The sequence below is a fragment of the Aedes albopictus genome, chromosome 2 (assembly GCF_035046485.1).
Source record: "Aedes albopictus strain Foshan chromosome 2, AalbF5, whole genome shotgun sequence".
Lineage (NCBI taxonomy): Eukaryota > Metazoa > Arthropoda > Insecta > Diptera > Culicidae > Aedes > Aedes albopictus.
In genome coordinates, this window is record NC_085137.1 from 156631834 (window position 1) to 156650381 (window position 18548).

An 18548-nucleotide genomic window follows, 5' to 3' on the forward strand; every position below is an offset into this window, starting at 1 on the left:
ACTTTGGACGGACTACATAATAAACGTATAAATTTAAATTTACCATGTTTTTCTTGTTAAGGTACTTAATTTGTAGTTCGTTCAAAGTCTAACACCGTACATCAAACCGTTTTTAATTAGATTTTGTTTTAGATTTTATGCAACATAAAATCACCAATTATTATCAAAGTAATTTTTTCAGCGTTTCATCACGATACGACATCTAGCGTGAAATGTTAAAACCTTAAATGACAGCTTCGAATCTGTCAACATGGCCAGCCCAGGTGGCTTCACAGAAGAATGTGATTGTTTACATTTAGTGCAGCTTCACTGGCGGTAAACCGTTGTATTGTTGTAATTGTAATGGTTCTCATTTTTTGGAACGTGGAAAGCAGAATCGGCACCGGACTCCGGAAATTACCTACCAGCAGATTACGGAAACAACGTGTAACAGGTATTATAAAAATCAGAACAGTCAAAACGCTGAATGATTAAAATACTGCCGGGATTTCAGTTTGATGCCGCGTAAGAAAGGTGCCGAATAGGCCAGAACCAAACCAATTGGATATTGCAGTTTCTCTAGCCTTGTTGGAATCCATCGTATAATAAATTATCGTAGAACTTTCGAGCTCTTATTCCGAGCTTATATTTGAGTCTTTAAAAGTTTATCCCGGGTTTTTATCCTGTGATTGTTAATGTAAAGTGCTTCTAAAGCTTCGCCCGGGCGTAAGATCCTTGCAACAGGTTCTTCCTGCAAATCTTAATTTCTCGTGGATTGCCATTTCTCCCGAGGATGCCTCATACAATACCTCACGTATCACGAGCAATTTTTTTAATGGCCTCCGCCAAATTCGAAACAAGTGCAACCATTGTCTGGGGGAACCACCGATGCAACTCCCACAAGGTTTTTCGATGAAACAGACAGTCCTGACGAAAACTTAACTAATTCCGGTAGCTGATTTCTCAAAGCGGCAGTATACCCACGAACTCAAGTAGTTGGATTAGGATTCCGCGCATCCCATTGGCAATTTATCATCGGCTTTCATATACTTGCTGTTTCCGGCAAACTTTGACTGGTCTAAATCAATGCCTTGATCAATTTTGAAATCCAAATATTCCAAATGAAATGAAATGAAAATGAAATTTTCCAATGAAATTTGGAATATTCCAAAGAGGTCCAAATCAATATATCAATATGTCTGACCCTTATGGATTCGGAAACTACTGAACTGATGAAGTTTTGTATACATGTGGGTTTGGAGCCGGGAAAGGATCTTAGCATAGCTTGAGATCCCTCCCCCCTCTGGAAAGGGGGACTTCCATACACATAAATTTGCGGGACAGTTTTCTATGGAGCTGAATGTCAATAAACTCAGTAGGCAGGCCGAGGCAGGCAGTACGACGTTTGCCGGGACGGCTAGTAGGTATGATGTAAAGATTTGAACACAAAAAATCACCACTGAATTATTATTTTTTTTATTTTTGTTTGCTAGGAAAGGATTCGGCGGGGCTAAAATATAAACGACTCATAAGAAAGTGATCATTCTTCATAATTAATTCCAAAAGTCCCAGTGACGAAACAGGGGTGTAAGCAGTAATAAATTACAAAAGTTCCATAAACAAATAAAAAAATGCATAATTATTGTTATTGTTATTGTTTATTTTAACTTCAAATTTTGAAAGAGGGAAAAACCCCTTTGAGTGATTTCAACATTACAAAAACGAAATCTTTCTCAAAGAGGCACAAAACCTCTTTTATCTTTTCAAATAACATTACAATAATAACTTAAAATTAAAGGCTCACACGGCAGTTGCCATAGCAGAGCCGCAATCTTGAAGGAGGACAACATGCCACATCGTAAAACGAATCTTCAGAAATCCAGAAATCCTTGTGGGGGAGAGGGTAGGGGTCAGGGATTCACCAAAAACGAATCTTCAAGGCTGAAAATAAAGTATACCAAAAAAAAGGGAAACAGTATCAAACGAAATATGCAATATCATTTAAAAATTTGAATAAAAGTTTTAATATGGTTTCATTTTTTGTGCCCAAAATATCCCGTATAGATACAGGAATCGGAAAACCTGCTGTAATAATGCTGTCAAACAATATTTTCCTCGGTACAATAAACCGAGAACAATTAATTATAATATGATCAATGTCTTCATAGGATATGCCACATTCACATAAATTTGTATCATTTAAATTGATACGATACAAATGACTATTACAAATATAGTGATTGGAAATCAATCTTGAAAATGTGCAAATGAAATTTCTACTCCCAGATACATTTTTGAACCAAGGAAAATTATTCACTTTGGGACATATTGAATGACACCACCGCCCTTTATCACTAGAATCCCAATTGATTTGCCAGGTATTTAAAGAATAATTTCTAAGATTTGGAAAATATTCAGAAGCAGAAATATCACGATTATAAAGTATACCACAAGTAACCCCAAATTTTGCCAATAAATCCGCCTGTTCATTGCCATAAATATTACAATGTGCAGGAATCCAAACAAACTTAATAACATATCCTCCAGAATGCAAATCAAATAATATTTTTTTCAACATCAACATGATGTGATGTGATTTGTAATTGAACTTGATAGTATTCAAAGCACTCAGACAACTGAAACTGTCAGAGCAAATAATATAAAAATTTGGCGGGCAATCCTTGATCATGCTACATGCAAAATACAAGGCAATGAGTTCTGCTACAAAAATGGAACACGGAGATTGTAATTTATAAAAATGAGCTAAAAATAAATTATATACTCCAAAACCTGCGATGTCATTAATCAAAGAACCATCTGTGAAATACATTTGTGAAGGGCTGATTCCATCAAATTTACGTTCAAACAGTAAATTTGCAAAATGCGAATGTAAAAATTTTGGTATTTGCCGCAATTCATAGAATAGGGACAAGTCAATTAATAGTTCATTAGTATGAATGTTTAATTTAAAATCATAAAAATCATTCGAATGCACATGTAAAAGATTTTGATTTAAACAGTGAGTAAAAGAATCCAACATTCTATTTGTAGGATTAATTTGGTATAACGACTCCAAAGTACTTATGATTTGATGATTATTCGCAAAACAATTTATCAAAAATTTACAGTTCATCTCCTGAAAACGAATTTTTAGTGGAACAATACCGGCAAGAACTTCTATAGATTGAGTATGGGTGGAATTCATTAACTTTAAACAAATTCTCAAACAACGGTATTGTATTTTTTCAAGTTTGGAAAAATGAGTTTTCACAGCACTACCAAAAGTAAAACAACCGTATTCCATTACTGAACGAATAGTGGTTTTATACAACGTTATTAAATCAGAAGGATTTGCACCCCACCAAGTGCCTGTAATTGTACGAAGAAAATTAATTCTTCTTGAACAAACTTTTTGTATGCATATAATATGAGTGTTCCAATTCAATTTAGAGTCAAACCAAATACCAAGATATTTATATTCATCAATTTGATCTATTTGAAGTCCATTCAGAAATAAATTAATATTTATGGAAGAATGTTTTCTGGAAAACACAATAAATTTGGTTTTTTGAACTGAAAATGAGAATCCATTGTCATGAGCCCACATATCCAAATTATCCAAAGCACATTGCATAAAATGTTCAATAACATCTCTATTTTTTCCACGTATGGAAAAAACATTATCATCAGCGCATTGAAGCAAAAAGCAACCATTAGGAATAATGGATACCATATCACTAGTGAATAAATTGTATAAAAACGGACTCAAGCATGATCCCTGTGGAAGGCCAAAGTAACTATATCGTATTATTTTGGAAGAGTTATTATGAAAAAAATGCATAATTTTAAATGAGAATAAGTTATATATAAAATTTGAAATCATATTTGGAATTTTCAAATTGTTCATTTTATTGAACAACAAATCAATCAGGACAGAATCATAGGCTCCAGAGACATCTAGAAAAGTAGACACTACATCTTGTTTTTGATTAAATGCAAGTTGAACTTGCGTTGCTAAAACTGTGTTTCACAGTCACGCGTACCACGACCCCTTCTAAATCCAAACTGAGACGGAGAAAAAATATTATTTTCTTCAGCCCAAAATTCAAGACGATTTAAAATCATTCGCTCCATAAGTTTGCGTAAACAAGATAACAAACTTATAGGTCTTCTGCTATCAGCTAATGAAGGATCTCTACCAGGTTTAAGAATACTTATTACTTTGATTGAGCGCCATTCAACAGGAATTTATTTTATTTATTTATTTAATTTATTTAATTTATTATTTATTTAATTTATTAATTTATTTAACAAAAAGCTGTTGTATATCGAAAGTAAATGAAGTTTACCTTCATCAGGCAACATTTTCAAAGCAATAAATTTCATGTTATCAATACCTGGAGCTGTATTTTTGGTAATAGATAAAGCCAAATTGAACTCAGCCAAGGAGAATGAATCACAAAGCTCAGGAAAATAATTTAAAGATTTTGATTTATAATTTACTAATGGAGTCAAAGTCAGGACATATTTTTGAAGCGAACTTTTCAATCCATTCTTCTGAATATTCCAAAACAGTAGGAACATTAGAATTATAATTTCTTAAATTTCGTGCTACTGACCACAAAGTAGACAATGAAGTTTCACTGTCCAGATTTGCGACAAAATTTTTCCAATAATTTCTCTTTTTAAATTTAGTGAGTCTGGTAAACTGGGCTTCAGCTTTACAATACAACAAGTAGCTATCTCTGGAACCTGATCTGCGAAAAATTTTAAAAGCATTGGATTTATTTTTCAATGCATTGGAACACTCACTATCCCACCAAAAAGAAGGAAGTGTTCTTTTGACAGTACCCGGAACATTTTTTTTAGTTTGAGATTTATGTAAACTATCAATAATTAATTTTGAAAACCTATTATAATTATCAAGTGGTGAATCCGAATCAACTCTATTTATTAAAGATATGGAAATTAAATCAGAAAACTGTGTCCAGTTTACATTTTTACACAAATCATAAATACATGGTTCGTTAATTGAATTATTTCGAACAGGAATGTGCATTCGAATCAAAATTGGTAAATGATCACTACCATTCGGATCATTGACAGTAGACCAAGAAGATTGCAAAGCCAAATTATTTGAGCAAAGTGATAAATCAATACACGAATGATTACTAGGAGGCACAGCAACCCTAGTAAATGAACCATCATTGAGAATATTCAAATTTAATTCATCAATCAAATCCATAATTAAGGAGCCCCTACCATCAATTTTGTCACTTCCCCAAGCAAAGTTATGGGCATTGAAGTCACCTAATATATAAAATGGAGTAGGAACCTGCTGCAATATACATTTAATTTGCGCCACACAAAAGCTAGTATTTGGAGGAATATAAAAACAAACAATAGAAAAGCTATGTTTTTCCTTTTTGATAGAAACAGCAATAAATTCTATCTGTGATTGAGCTTGTAATGGTAAATCTAAATATTTAAATTCAATATTGTTACGAATTCCAATCAAAACCCCACCAAATGATAAATCTCTGTCTTTACGCAATATATTAAAATTAGGAATACGAAAATATTTAGCAGATACTAACCATGTTTCATTTAAACAAAATATGTCAATATTATAATTAGTTAATAATGCTTTTAATCTATCTATTTTTGGGATGACACTACGACAATTCCATTGTAAAATATGAAGCTCATCACTAATATTATTGGACTCCATTAAGATGAAAATAATGAAGAAATGAGGGGTCCAAATGTGTTCAATTTATCCAAAAGGGAAGCCAAAAATGGTAAAACTAATTTAATGATATTTTTCCAAAAATCACTTAATCCCAAAAAATTAACAAGCTCTTCCAAAATTCCCAGAATTGAACTCTTAGGATTTTCATCAGAAACATCATTTGAATTTTTATCATTTGGGTTATGCACATTATCAGAATCAATTTTTTGAAACCCAGGAATATTCTTTGAAGAAGTACGAAGAGGTGGAAAGTTTTTATCAAAAGAGGTAGGTGTTTGGGGCTCAATATTATCTTTATTGGTCGAAGAATTGATGTTCGATCTTTTTCGTTTACTTGGAGGTTTGTAAACAAAATCATTCACGCCATTTGATGATTCACCACCTTCATCATCTGGTAAAATTTCAAATGTATTGGGAGTAGAAATATCGTCAAAAGTTTTCATTATTTCAGCATATGAAATATTATTTTTATGTCTGATTTTTTGATTGAATTTCTTTTGATTTTCAATATAAACAGCACATTCTTTTAAAGAACTGTGCTTTTGTTTGCAATAAATACATGCATCAGATTTTTCAACACAATCGGATGACAAATGTTGCTCCCCACATTTTGAGCATTTTTGTTTATTCGAACAAAAACTCGAAGTGTGGCCAAAAAGAAGACATCGATCACAATGCATGAGCTTTGGATAGTAAAGTCTCACACTGAAAATGACCTGTCCAACTTTTACATAGTCCGGTAGAACGGATCCAGAAAATGTAATTTTAATGCAATCAGAATGTTCATATTTTGAATCATTCCCAGTAAAAGATAATTTCGATAAACGAACACAATCCAAAACCGTAACAGGTGTAATGGATTTGTTCTTGAAAAAACCTGAACCATGATTAACAACATCTTCGCAATCCAAAAATTCATCATAAATTATTCCATTTATTTCGCATGAATCACTAGGAGCATACACACGATAGGAATTAGCAAATAATTTGGATTCCAGAAGAGCATTAGCTTCATCTCGAGATCCAAAAATGACACGCAATTTGTCTAGTGAAATTTTTTTAATTTCCTTCACAGATTTGTATTTTTTGTAAACCTCGGAGGAAATCAATAAAACATTAATTGGTCTCTCTTTCTTTCGAAAAAAGACAGCAAATGGCCCAGGAAAACTGGGTGGATAAACCTTAACACGAAAAGGTTTAACCAATGAAGAGGTTTCAATCAAATGAGCATTATCTTTAGACCCCCCCTCCCCCTCATCAGTCTCCATGTTGGAAACTCAAAAATGAAGATCTTTTTTGCCAATTGTAAAATCAGGATACAATAAAGTAAAGGATAATAAATAACTTATACTTGCGGCTCTTCTATACAAACGAACAAACTTCAACCAATCCAACGTCGAACCAAAACGGAAAACTTGAAACAGGAACCACAAACTTGAATCTTCAACCGCAACACTTGAATTTCAAAAACAGGAACACTCCACCGTACGCAAACGCACAACAACGGAGATCCCAGCAAATCCTTGAATGATTTCCAAAACGATGACGATCCAGGAATGAAAGCTTGATTAAACTTCGAACACGTAACAAAACCTTGAACCGCAACACTTGAACAAATCCAGCAATGGAAAAATATCCTCCTATCGAATCCACAATATCGCAAACGCCTCAGGAAATATTTGTATCTCGGAAATTATTCGGGTCTGAAAATAAGAAAAAATATGACACGAGAAGAAAAAACCGTTTAACCTGGTCAAGGCCTACTTACCGAGTATGAAAAAAAAAAAATGCATAAATAAATCAAAAGTTTCCATAAATAATTGATTTTTGAGCAATTAAAAAAGTCAAAAATGCAATGAATAAATCAACTATTGCAATAAAAAAAGCCATTTTTCCCACCAAATAACTTCGAATTTTCCATAAATAAATCCGATATTTCCATAATAAATATGAAAATTCACAATAAAAAACTATCGAAAAAGCAATAAATAATTCAAAACGTGCAATAAACGAAAAAATAAATTATCAATATATTTCAAAAAACGAGCAATAAACGTAAATGCATTTTGAGCCAAAAAAATACATAGACCATGCGGCAAAGCCGCATAGAGGATTGAGGAACTGAGGCGGCAGAAGGCCGCCGAAGTTTCCGATATCCGATGCACCGCAACTGCATCGTTTCGGTTCTAGGCAAACCACAGATCCAAGAATTTGCCCGGTATAATGCAAACATAGATGTTATCCCTTTTTTAGGTCCGACGAGCGATAGCGAGTTCGGACAGCAAGCGATTGCTCGGTAAATTTCAATCATAGTTAGGCAGGCTTTTCAGTCGTTACAGTCATATAAGTGCGATTCAGCATTTCACTGCATCATACTATCCTGCATTTGTTTTTCATGGGCAATTTAGTCATTTTTTATTGCATTTTTTATTGCTTTTTCGATATTTTTTTATTGTGAATTTTCTAATTTTTTATGGAAATTCAGATTTATTTATGGAAAATTCGAAGTTATTTGGTGGGAAAAATGGCTTTTTTTACTGCAACAGTTGATTTATTCATTGCATTTTTGACTTTTTTAATTGCTCAAAAATCAATTATTTATGGAAACTTTTGATTTATTTATGCATTTTTTTATTTGTTTATGGAACTTTTGTAATTTATTACTGCTCACACCCTTGTTTCTTCACTGGGCTTTTTCGAATTATTTATGGGAAATTTTGTATTTATTATGGAACGTTTAATTGTCTGCCATTCGGCGGAATGTCTTCGCTACGGCAAGATATCAAATAATGTATGTTATATTTATTTAATTAACGATTTTATTTTCAGCAATTTCAGATTTATCATCAATTTGGTAATAGCCGCTACCAGTTTCCTCCGTTTCCTCCTGTTAGGGTGGAAGAAGACGAGGAAGCGTGGCCGCACCAAATCGTATTGGGTCCATCCGTATCTAGCCGAAAGAAATCAGAAAGGCAGATATGCAACCGATGTAAGTATAACATAAGTTCGCTTAGAATTCCTCAAGCAAACCCGACAGAAATTTATCCACTAATTTTGCCATGAATTCGGTGGCAATCTACTTGGATGGGTATATTTATCATCCATATTTAAAGCTAGGATTACCTTTTTCAAGTAGTATTCAAAGATTTTACAACAACGAAGCCACTGCCCAAATTTCCAAATAACACAAATATGAAGATATCAACATAATATTATGAAGATATCAACATAAGGTTATAATGAAGAGATGATTGATTCATAATTATCACCGCCACATAAGACCGTTAGCTATTGCATCTCTAAAACAAAGTAAATAAATTGTTGCACGTTATTACATTGCTTCTCATACACTTCCGTAACATGCTATATATGTTTTTGCCTTTCTCGTACACCAAGGTGTACCGAAAGGCTATATGTTCACTCCAAAAACGAAAATTTGATAGAGCCCCCGGAGGGGTCAAGTGTTATATACCAATCGACTCACCTCGACGAGTTGAGATGATGTCTGTGTGTATGTATGTGTGTGTGTATGTATGTGTGTGCGTGTGTATGTGTGTATGTGTACAAAAAGGTCACCTCATTTTTAGATAGTAAATATGAACCGATTTCAACGACCGATGGTTCATTCGACGGGGTACATTGTCCCATTGTTTCCTATTGAAAATGGTTCAGATCGGTCCAGCCGTTGCGGAGTTATGGCCATTTAGGTGTTCCGGACCAGTACCCCAGGAAGGGGCCAGATATGAAAATGCAACAAACCCATGCATGCGACCCATCAAACCACGGCATTTTCGATTATCTGATGAACGGGATGAAGGAAAATAGTCTCTGACTATATCTGAACCGGTAGTGTTCCGGAACCGGCGCCGGGTGTCCCGCCGGAAGTGGCCAATTAAAAAAGTGAACCAAACCCAGGCATGCGACACATCAAAGAGCGGCTTTTTCGATAACCAAATGAACGGTAAGCAGGAAAATAGTTTCAGACCATGTTTGAACCGGTAGTATTCCGGAACCGGTTCCGGATGTCCTGCCGGAAGTGGCCAATCAAAAAAGTGATCCAAATCCAGGCATGCGACACATCAAAGAGCGGCTTTTTCGATAACCAGATGAACGGTAAGCAAGAAAATAGTTTCAGACTATATCTGAACCGGTTCTGTTCCGGAACCGGTTCCAGCTGTCCCGCTGGAAGTGGTCAATTAAAAAAGTGAACCAAGCCCATGCATGTGACACATGGAAGAGCGGGGTTTTTCGATAACCAGATGAACGGTAAGCAAGAAAACAGTTTCATACCGTATCTTAACCGGTTGTGTTCCGGAACCGGTTCCAGGTGTCCCGTCGGAAGTGACCAATTAAAAACCAAAACCAAACCCATGCATGCGAAACATCAAATCATCAAAAATGTTCGATAACCAGTTACACGGGCAGCAAGAAAATAGTCTCTGACCAAACTTAAGATTACCGGCAGTGTTGCAGTATCAGGGTTGGATCCATTGCTGAAATTACGCAGGTGAACAAAATCGATGCAAGCGATTAATATGTGTAAAAGAACAAAATCTTAATAAAAATTTAAGCGATCTTGTCAAATTACATCATTTTAGATTCCTAAGGCGTCATTTTACAGTAGGATGGATCAACGTCGTATGAAAATTTTATAGCACCAATCCCCTTCTGCGTCTAAAATTACTGCGAACAATTTTGATGCAACTGGTTGAGTCCTCGCGCTCTGTAACACGGTAGAAATTTTAATGGGCTTTAATAGAGAAAATTTCGCTTGCTTGCTCTTTTTTTCAAATTTTACATGAATCTTATAACTAATGATAATAAAATATAGGCTAAAGTGCGCAGAAAAAAAATTGCCGAAATGTCTTGATAATGATCGGCATCCAGTGCTAGTGAAGGTGATCAAGCAGTCAACTGAGAGATTTGATATTTTTCAGCTCGGCCTATACGTTTAACATAGCGTCGGAATATGAGCCATCAATAAGTTTCCAAATTCAATTATGGCTTTGATAAAATTCTTGCTTTTCTGAATAAGGCTGACACAAATTTTGATTTTCTCTTAAGTCCAGAGGGGTCCCCCCTTGGAAATTTTGGTCGGAATTCAACATCTTGAAGAAGTGCACAAATAAATAAACCAATAGATTGATCAATTTTTAAGTGAAATTAGAGTCTTCCAGAAGTTTTTTTTATCAAAACCGATGAGTTAAGGCGAAACTGGAAGCCTTTCCTCATTTTTTGGTTTTTGATGTACTATTAAATAAAGAAGCAATATTTTCAAAATCGGTTTTCGTGCACATGTAGAGTGTGGATCAGGGTATCTTCTGATTTTTTTACGCGGTATAAAATGTTTTCGTTTTTGCAGAAACCATGTTTAAACAAAATTTCACAAAAAATGGTTTCTGCAAAAACGAAAAACATTTTATGTCGCGTAACCAAATCAGAATATTCCCTGATCCATACTCAACATGTGCACGAAAACCGATTTTGAAAATATTGCTTCGTTATTTTATAAAAAATCAAAAACCAAAAAAAATAGGAAATGCTTCCAGTTTCGCCTTAAGCGGTTTTGCTTAATTGTTTTAAGAATTTTTTCATCAAATACATTTATTATTTATCAACTCCACCCCTCATTGACAAGTCAACGAGCACTGTGACAAAAGAAGAAAATGAGATTTATTCCGTTCTAGAGTATTCTCAGGATTCAGGAACACTTCGGCTTATGGCCGGAAAAAATGTTGAGTACATATTCGACGAGAAAGGCACTATCACCACTAGGTGGATTGATCTGGTTTTTCCTTTACAGTTCGAAGATATGGTAAAGGGGGAACACTTATTCGAAGAAAACTTTCACATGTCTATTTTATTTTTTACACAGTCCTTGAAGGTATTCTTGAAAGAATCCTTGAAGGAATTCCTGAATGAATCCTTGAAGGAATTCCTGAATGAATTCTTGAAGGATTTCTTAAAAAAATTCTTGGAGGAAGTGAAGTTCCTGGGGGCAGCACCAACGGATTTCTTCCCGTGAGGAAATCCTTGATAAATCTTTGGAATGAATTCCTGGGAGAATGCCGGAATTAATTACTACAGAAATCCCAAGAGGCTACTCCTGAAAGATTCACCGAATATTGAGGAGTCTCTGAAAGAAACCCGCATAGTGATTCCTTGCAGGATTATCAAAAGGAAAAAAAATGTATATATGATGTTGATACATTTTTCAACAACTCCGAAATCAAGGTGTTGACACCATGTATTCTTTGCTCTGATGTTTATGTTGCTTAAGGATTCGTTCGCACATTACGTATCGCAAAAAGGGGAGGGAAGGGATCTATCGCTGCGTACGGTTCGTTAAAAAAAATCGTTCAGAAATTGTTACATGGGGGAGGGAGGGTTTCTAAAAGATTGCATTACATAATACTGGGATGAACCTTACAGAATCAACCTACAGAATGGCGATTACAATCAGATCAAAGAGAAGATTTTTCAGACCAAAACTAAGCGCGATTACGATATATGAGTCCTGTTCAATGAAGTAGGTTGAACATGGTTGAAGTTGCTGCATCTGCTCGTAACTATTTGTCAACAAATGTGTAAGAGTAGAATGCAGCAACTTCGACCTACTTCATTGAACAGGACAATTTGAGAAATGAAGATGTAGAATAGCTATTACTTACCGGTTCGGTCTAATAATTTCCCGATTTCCCTCCACGCTAGGGCTACCGCGCCACCGTTATAATGGTCGCGGTGGGATATGTCCCATATTTGAGGACGACTCGTTATTGCTGCAGCCAGCTGCTTCTTGTCTTCCGAAGTGAAGAAATCGATTCTTCTACGTTTTTTTTTTCCTTGAGTATCGCTCGCTCAGGAGAAGCCTCTGGAGACCTCGTTGGAGATCTTGCAGGAGAAGTATCAGCTCCGACGTCTGCCCTGGTGCTTTCTCCAAGGGTTTCATTTTCGTGTTCCGAAAGGACAACCGAGTCGTCCAAACTTATGTTTAAAAACTCAACATTAAAAAAAAACTCATCGTGAACACAAATTAAAATTGCACACAAGAACACTGATGACACGGATCACGATTTGATTAGAATTTGCCGGGCAATCTAGCACTGAATAATGTAACGGGAGAACGAAAAAACTCAAAAACTCACACTTGCTTTGTCGTCGGTGGCGGGAAAACAACAATAAATGGTTTTTTCCTTGTGGAATAATAGGTTCGCATATTATTCCCAAAGAAAAAGTGACAGCTCAATGCTTCTGGTATAATAATTCGCCATCTAGCGGCAAAATCAAGAAATACTTTCTAATGCCAGCTAAGTACCGCTCAAGAAATTTTGACAGAAAATTGTTTCTTGACCGTTTCTTGTCCTATCTTTTTACACAGTACTTACCAGGTGAGTATCACCCCTCAGCTGCGTTATCTGCACTGTGACTTGTCAGCTGAGGCTCTTTTGGTCGTCGGCACCTTAGGCCTCAAGTAGGGCGTTTGCTGTTCCCGCATTTTCCGGAACAAATCAACCACTTGGGTTTGTGCAGCTTTGAGCCTTATGACCTTTGCGCCCACATTGCCTAAAAAGCTTGCCCTTTTACAGTCCCACTACTCCCGGGTAGAGGTGAAATACTGACGATCAAAACGTGATATTGGTTTGATTGATATAAGAGATAAAAGATCTGAAAATAATATCTGAAAAATGTTCCTGGAACATCTGAACAATATCAAAATTTGATATTATAAGATCAAACGAATAGCTCGCTGCTATTGGCTAGATCTTACTAAATCTTAATATGATATGATGATGATATTCCAGGAGTAAATTTTTGATTTTAGTTTTAGATCTTTTATCTCTTATGTCAATCAAACCCATATCACTTTTTGATCTCCATATCAAAATATGCTATTATTGAGCTCTTTTCCTCTACTCGGGCTGTGTTCAAGACACCTGTAGCAAGCCTCCGCTGGCTCGTGTATGCCCTGCTAGCAATCAATTCGGAAATGATCCCACTTCTAGACGAACATTTGAAAAGGCCATATCTGCTTTTTGTAAACAAACAGGTTTCTGTTTCTACAGGGCCCATCTGCATCCACACGGAAAAAACAGATTACCTAAAAAATACGTTAAAAGAACGCAAAAATAAGTATACCGCTTGAACTTTTTACCCAGCAGTGGGTTGTTTTCTCGCTCTCCCGCTCGCATTGTTGTCAAAAACAAAGCGAGAAGCAGCTACCTAGCCGATAATGTCCGTGCGAGAATCCAAATTTGGGTTCTTTGTCGTTTACCCAAAAGTGGGTTTATTTCAACCCACTAGGGTACTTCGAAAGATAACGCTAGGTAGAAAGAACTTTGCGATGGGTTGCAATTTTCTGCCGGCATCAAACGGAAACTACCCACTCAGAGCTTTAACGCGGTATAGCCAAATTTGGGTTCTCGCACGGAAGAGCCGATATGAGTGAAAAGAACCTATATTTGGGTTGATTTCTGGTTCCGTGCACCCATGCACATCAGCACCCTTATCAGAAAGAATGTTCTTCAAGCTATCTGTTAAAGGTGTTGATGTGCGTGGGTGGATGCAGATGGGCCCTGCAGAGGCAGACACATGTTTGTTTATAAAAAGCAGATAGGCCCTTTTCAAATGTTCGTCTAGACTTCTGAGTTTGTAGAGATGATAGGGGTGCTCAGTTTTACAGTTTCTGACAGAATTATCTTTATTTCAGTTATTCAAAAGTCATGGCCTGCTTACAATAATCTAAGTCTACTAAGTCAGTCCATACACATTAATATTATACATTACTACAGTCTTGTTTCCCTACATCAGAGATGGAAAATGATGAAGATTGCAGCTGAACCAAAACAAACATTCTCGTGAGCAACAGGGGCCCGAGAATACTCGCACTTCATTATTCGTGAGTAAACGAAGCTGGTAAGCACTCGCATGTGATTCGCGCAGCTTCGTGAGTTTTTTTTTTTTTTGCATTTTGACGAAAGACGCATTTTAACGACGGGCAGTGCTGGTTTTCAGGAGCAATGAAGCATAAAGCATTAGTTTATGTTGGATAATCACTGGATTTGCTATTATAACCACAACAAAATGCACTTCCTGCACCTCCTCTAGTTGTTCACGAATGAAAACTCATGAGTGTTTCTGTTTTTGTTTTGCTTCTTACTCACGTAGCAGGCGGGAGCGAATAAACTCACACACTGTTTACTCTCGGAATCGTGAGTAAACCTTGTGTTGGCTCTACACTCGCGAATTGCTTCATGATGAGAGTAATTCCATCACTGTCCCTCAGTATGTGATTGTTTTCATGTCCCAACCAGAAACCCATAAAACCATACAAAATATAAATTTTCAAACAGCATCATCTGAGCTACGCAGCAGCTTATGAACAATATAATTTGTTTTTCTTTTGAAAGGTTCTGTTTCTATAAATGTTTTTTTTTTGAACTGAGGATTTTCTGTTTACAACGATGGAAGTACAGGCATACATAAAGTAATAAATGCTTGCATTATTGTTGCCATGAAGCTTTTAACATGGTAATGCAATGAAGCATTAATCAACGGCCCTATAGAACTATACCGAACTGTCAAAATCTCATAATGCGTCAATGTTTTCATAATGTAGATTAAACGCTTCATTACTTGACAGATGTAGAATAAAAGTTATCTTGCATTAGCTAAACCATAATATGATTGAATTAATGTTATGATATAATGCTTGTGGTTACTTGGTTAACCTCTCTATCAGCCTGCTCCAAGGTATTCGAAATCAATCGGTTCCAGTCGCCCTGAACGTTTCGAGTCCTTAGGTCCTCCTCAACTGCAAAAAGCCAACGTGTGCGCGGCCTTCCTCGAAGCCGACGACCCCTTCTTGGTTCTCTGCTGAATATGATTTTAGCTTGTTGTTCCTCCGGCATACGAGCTACGTGTCCAGCCCACCGCAGCCTGCCGTGTTGTATTCGCTTCACTATATCCATCTTTTTATATACCTGGTACAATTCGTAGTTCATGCGACGCCGCCAGATGCCGTCCTCCAGTTTACCACTGAGTATTGTTCGCAGCACTTTACGTTCGAAGACTCCAAAAGCTCTCCGATCAACTTCTTTCAACGTCCACGTTTCATGGCCGTATAAAGCGACCGGAAGAATCAGAGTCTTGTACAACGCGAGTTTTGTCTTCATTTGCAGCCTGCGGGACTTCAGTTGGTTCCGCAGACCGAAAAAGCCCCAATTTGGTTATAGTACCGTTTCTTTTAATTGCACTTAGAATTTGCATCATTTGAGGATACGTATTTCGACCTCAACCGTAAGATCGTCTTCAGTGTCTCGTGCTTGACTCGTGTTGAACCCGAACAGAACTTTTCTTTCACAAGCAAACATAGATAAGACAGAGAGGACCTACAGATAAAGACAAAAAAGCCAAAGAAAAGAAAGCAGAGGATACAGAGACAGAGAAGTAAAAGGAGGTAGAGAAGACATACCTGGTAAGACAAAAAGGCAGCGCCGCGTCGCGAAGCAAAGAAAGTAAAAGTTTAGGCGATATAAATTTTTGCACGTGTCTTTCAAGCGCTCTCCAAAATCCAACTCGGCTTATTAAACTCGTTCAATTCAGTTCCAAGAAAGTTCCGCGCATCGTCGATAAAGACGTCTCCATTGGAGACTGAGTTTGTGCAGCAGACCACGAGCAGTGGCATTAGAGACAAAAGTAATAATATTGATAAATGAAGCGATATTATCTGCTTAATGGGATACAATTTAGAAGCGCAGGGAGGTACTTTGGATCAACCGTCCTCCACCCATCCGGGGAACAATCATCACAACCAGAAGCACTTTTGGTAAGTTGAGAGTTTTGTCTTGTGGCGCGTGGTAGCTAGGTAGGCACTTGAGAAGAAGTAAGTTCTCCAAATGGGAAGCTCATTTCCACCTTGTCAGGGTGGGCAAAGTTTTGCATCGGCTTTGGCAAAACGATCGTTAACAATGAGTTATGGGCGGCCGGGGTGTGATCTTCATCGGCTGCAGGTAAAAGCAGATAGGCCTTTGCAACAGAAATTGGGTGAAGATATTTCAGGAAAAGTTTCTGGCATGTTTTAGTGATTCGATTTAATTGAGCTCATTTGATCCCTATCTTCCGGGTAGCAATTAGATTGCGAAAATGAAGTTTGGTATGTATCGATTTGTGCTGTATATTAGCAAGAGGATTAGCATTATATAATATCATTATTATCGTGATTTTTTCTATCCAAAGTTCAGTTGTTTTCATTTGTTAGCTCTCGACATTTCAATCCATAAGGTTCGGCGCACAAAGACTTATAAATTGGATTCATCACGCTGATGGCTGCTTTATCTTTCCTTGTGTTTTTCTTTGTATCCTACTGGAATACGCGAGACGAGAGATTTTAAGCGGATTTTGTACTTTCGTTTTATCAGATGTGTGCCGTGTTTTGATTGATGCAGATTGTTTTTTGTGGTTGAGACCCAATCAGGAAATTGGCAGAGTACAGCTAGTCGATTCAAGCCAGCAGCGATACAACAGCAGGGAAGGGTGGTTTTGACGTGAATAAATCTCTGTCATAAGTTGATCAACATTTTTGTTGTTTTTTTTTTGTATGAAAAAAAAACAAATCTTCAAAAAAAATCATAACATTATCATTATTAGGTATTAAGTAGTTCTACTAGATTTGTGATTATCGAACAACCGAGAAAAGCATCGAAAAAAAAAACGAAAAGTGCACAATTCACATCTCCTGCCATTCCATAACTCCAACCGCCAGTGTGTCAATTGTTTCCCTTAATCCTGCATGTCGTCAAGCTATCTTTCCACTTAATAACTTTTCCAGCTACTTTTCGCTTACCACTTTTTTTTCTTTCTTTCAGCGCTTTTGGTCCCACGAAATTATCTTAATTGCAACAGTATGGTAAATTGAATTATGCCTCGCCAAGTTGGAGAGCGAGTCCGACATTCAAGTCTAGCAACCAAGCGACAACCAGCACGACGGAGACGACGACAGAAGATTATGACAAAGTTGGGAGTCTTCATCATCAACCAACAACGACTGAGACTGGTCGTTATAATGGTCCTGGTATACATAGGATAGAGATGAGATTCCCTCGGAGGGTACGAAAGGACAGCATATTATTACGAAAACACAAAACAAGGGAGAAAGGAGTAAAGTGAAAGCACAAGTTGTGCATTGCTCTTGGAAGTTAATAAGGGTTTAATTTAATTTTTTACGAAAAAAAACATCAATTAAAATGTGATTACTTATTACGAAAGCTTCAGAACAAAACACAAGAAAATGCTCAACCTATGCCTCGGTTTAAGGCAAGATTGGGTATAAAAGGGTGAATGAAAAAAAAAGAAATTCCTAAAATTCAAAACTCCGCAACTATTCTATTCATTCAGATCATGCTTGGGACTGTGATAAGGTAACGAATTCTCATGCCTACTTTTGAACATCGCTCTATACGGTTTATACGGGGCTGCAAAACGGTGAGTCGATAAGGAGAGCGTCTAACATAGCTCTGGTCCTCACAAGTTCCTACCTCATGCTTCCACGGGTCAAACGATGACAAAGACCGCCATCTAAGATTTGTGTGCTTAGCTGGTAGTGCAGCCTGGGCACTGTTGTCCTTCTGACTTCAGCTAGATTGAGGAGGTACGATCCGAGTGTCTGTTCACCAAGGAGGTGCGGCTCAAACAGCGTCTGTTCTGGCATCCAGCGGCTGAGTAAGAAACGCTGCATCACGCCCAGCTACACAGTTAGAAAAAATCACCGACCTCGGTAATGTTTTACCGAAATCTCAACCGTTAAGTTTGTTTTACAGGA

General features: G+C 36.8%; 1 long non-coding RNA gene across 1 annotated transcript; it reads left to right on the forward strand.

The window, feature by feature from the left end:
- Window positions 1-321: 321 nt before the first annotated feature.
- LOC134285930 (uncharacterized) lies at window positions 322-17924 on the forward strand. Its single transcript, XR_009996808.1, has 3 exons — window positions 322-433; window positions 8561-8720; window positions 17596-17924. It is a non-coding gene; the product is annotated as an uncharacterized LOC134285930 (long non-coding RNA).
- Window positions 17925-18548: the final 624 nt, after the last annotated feature.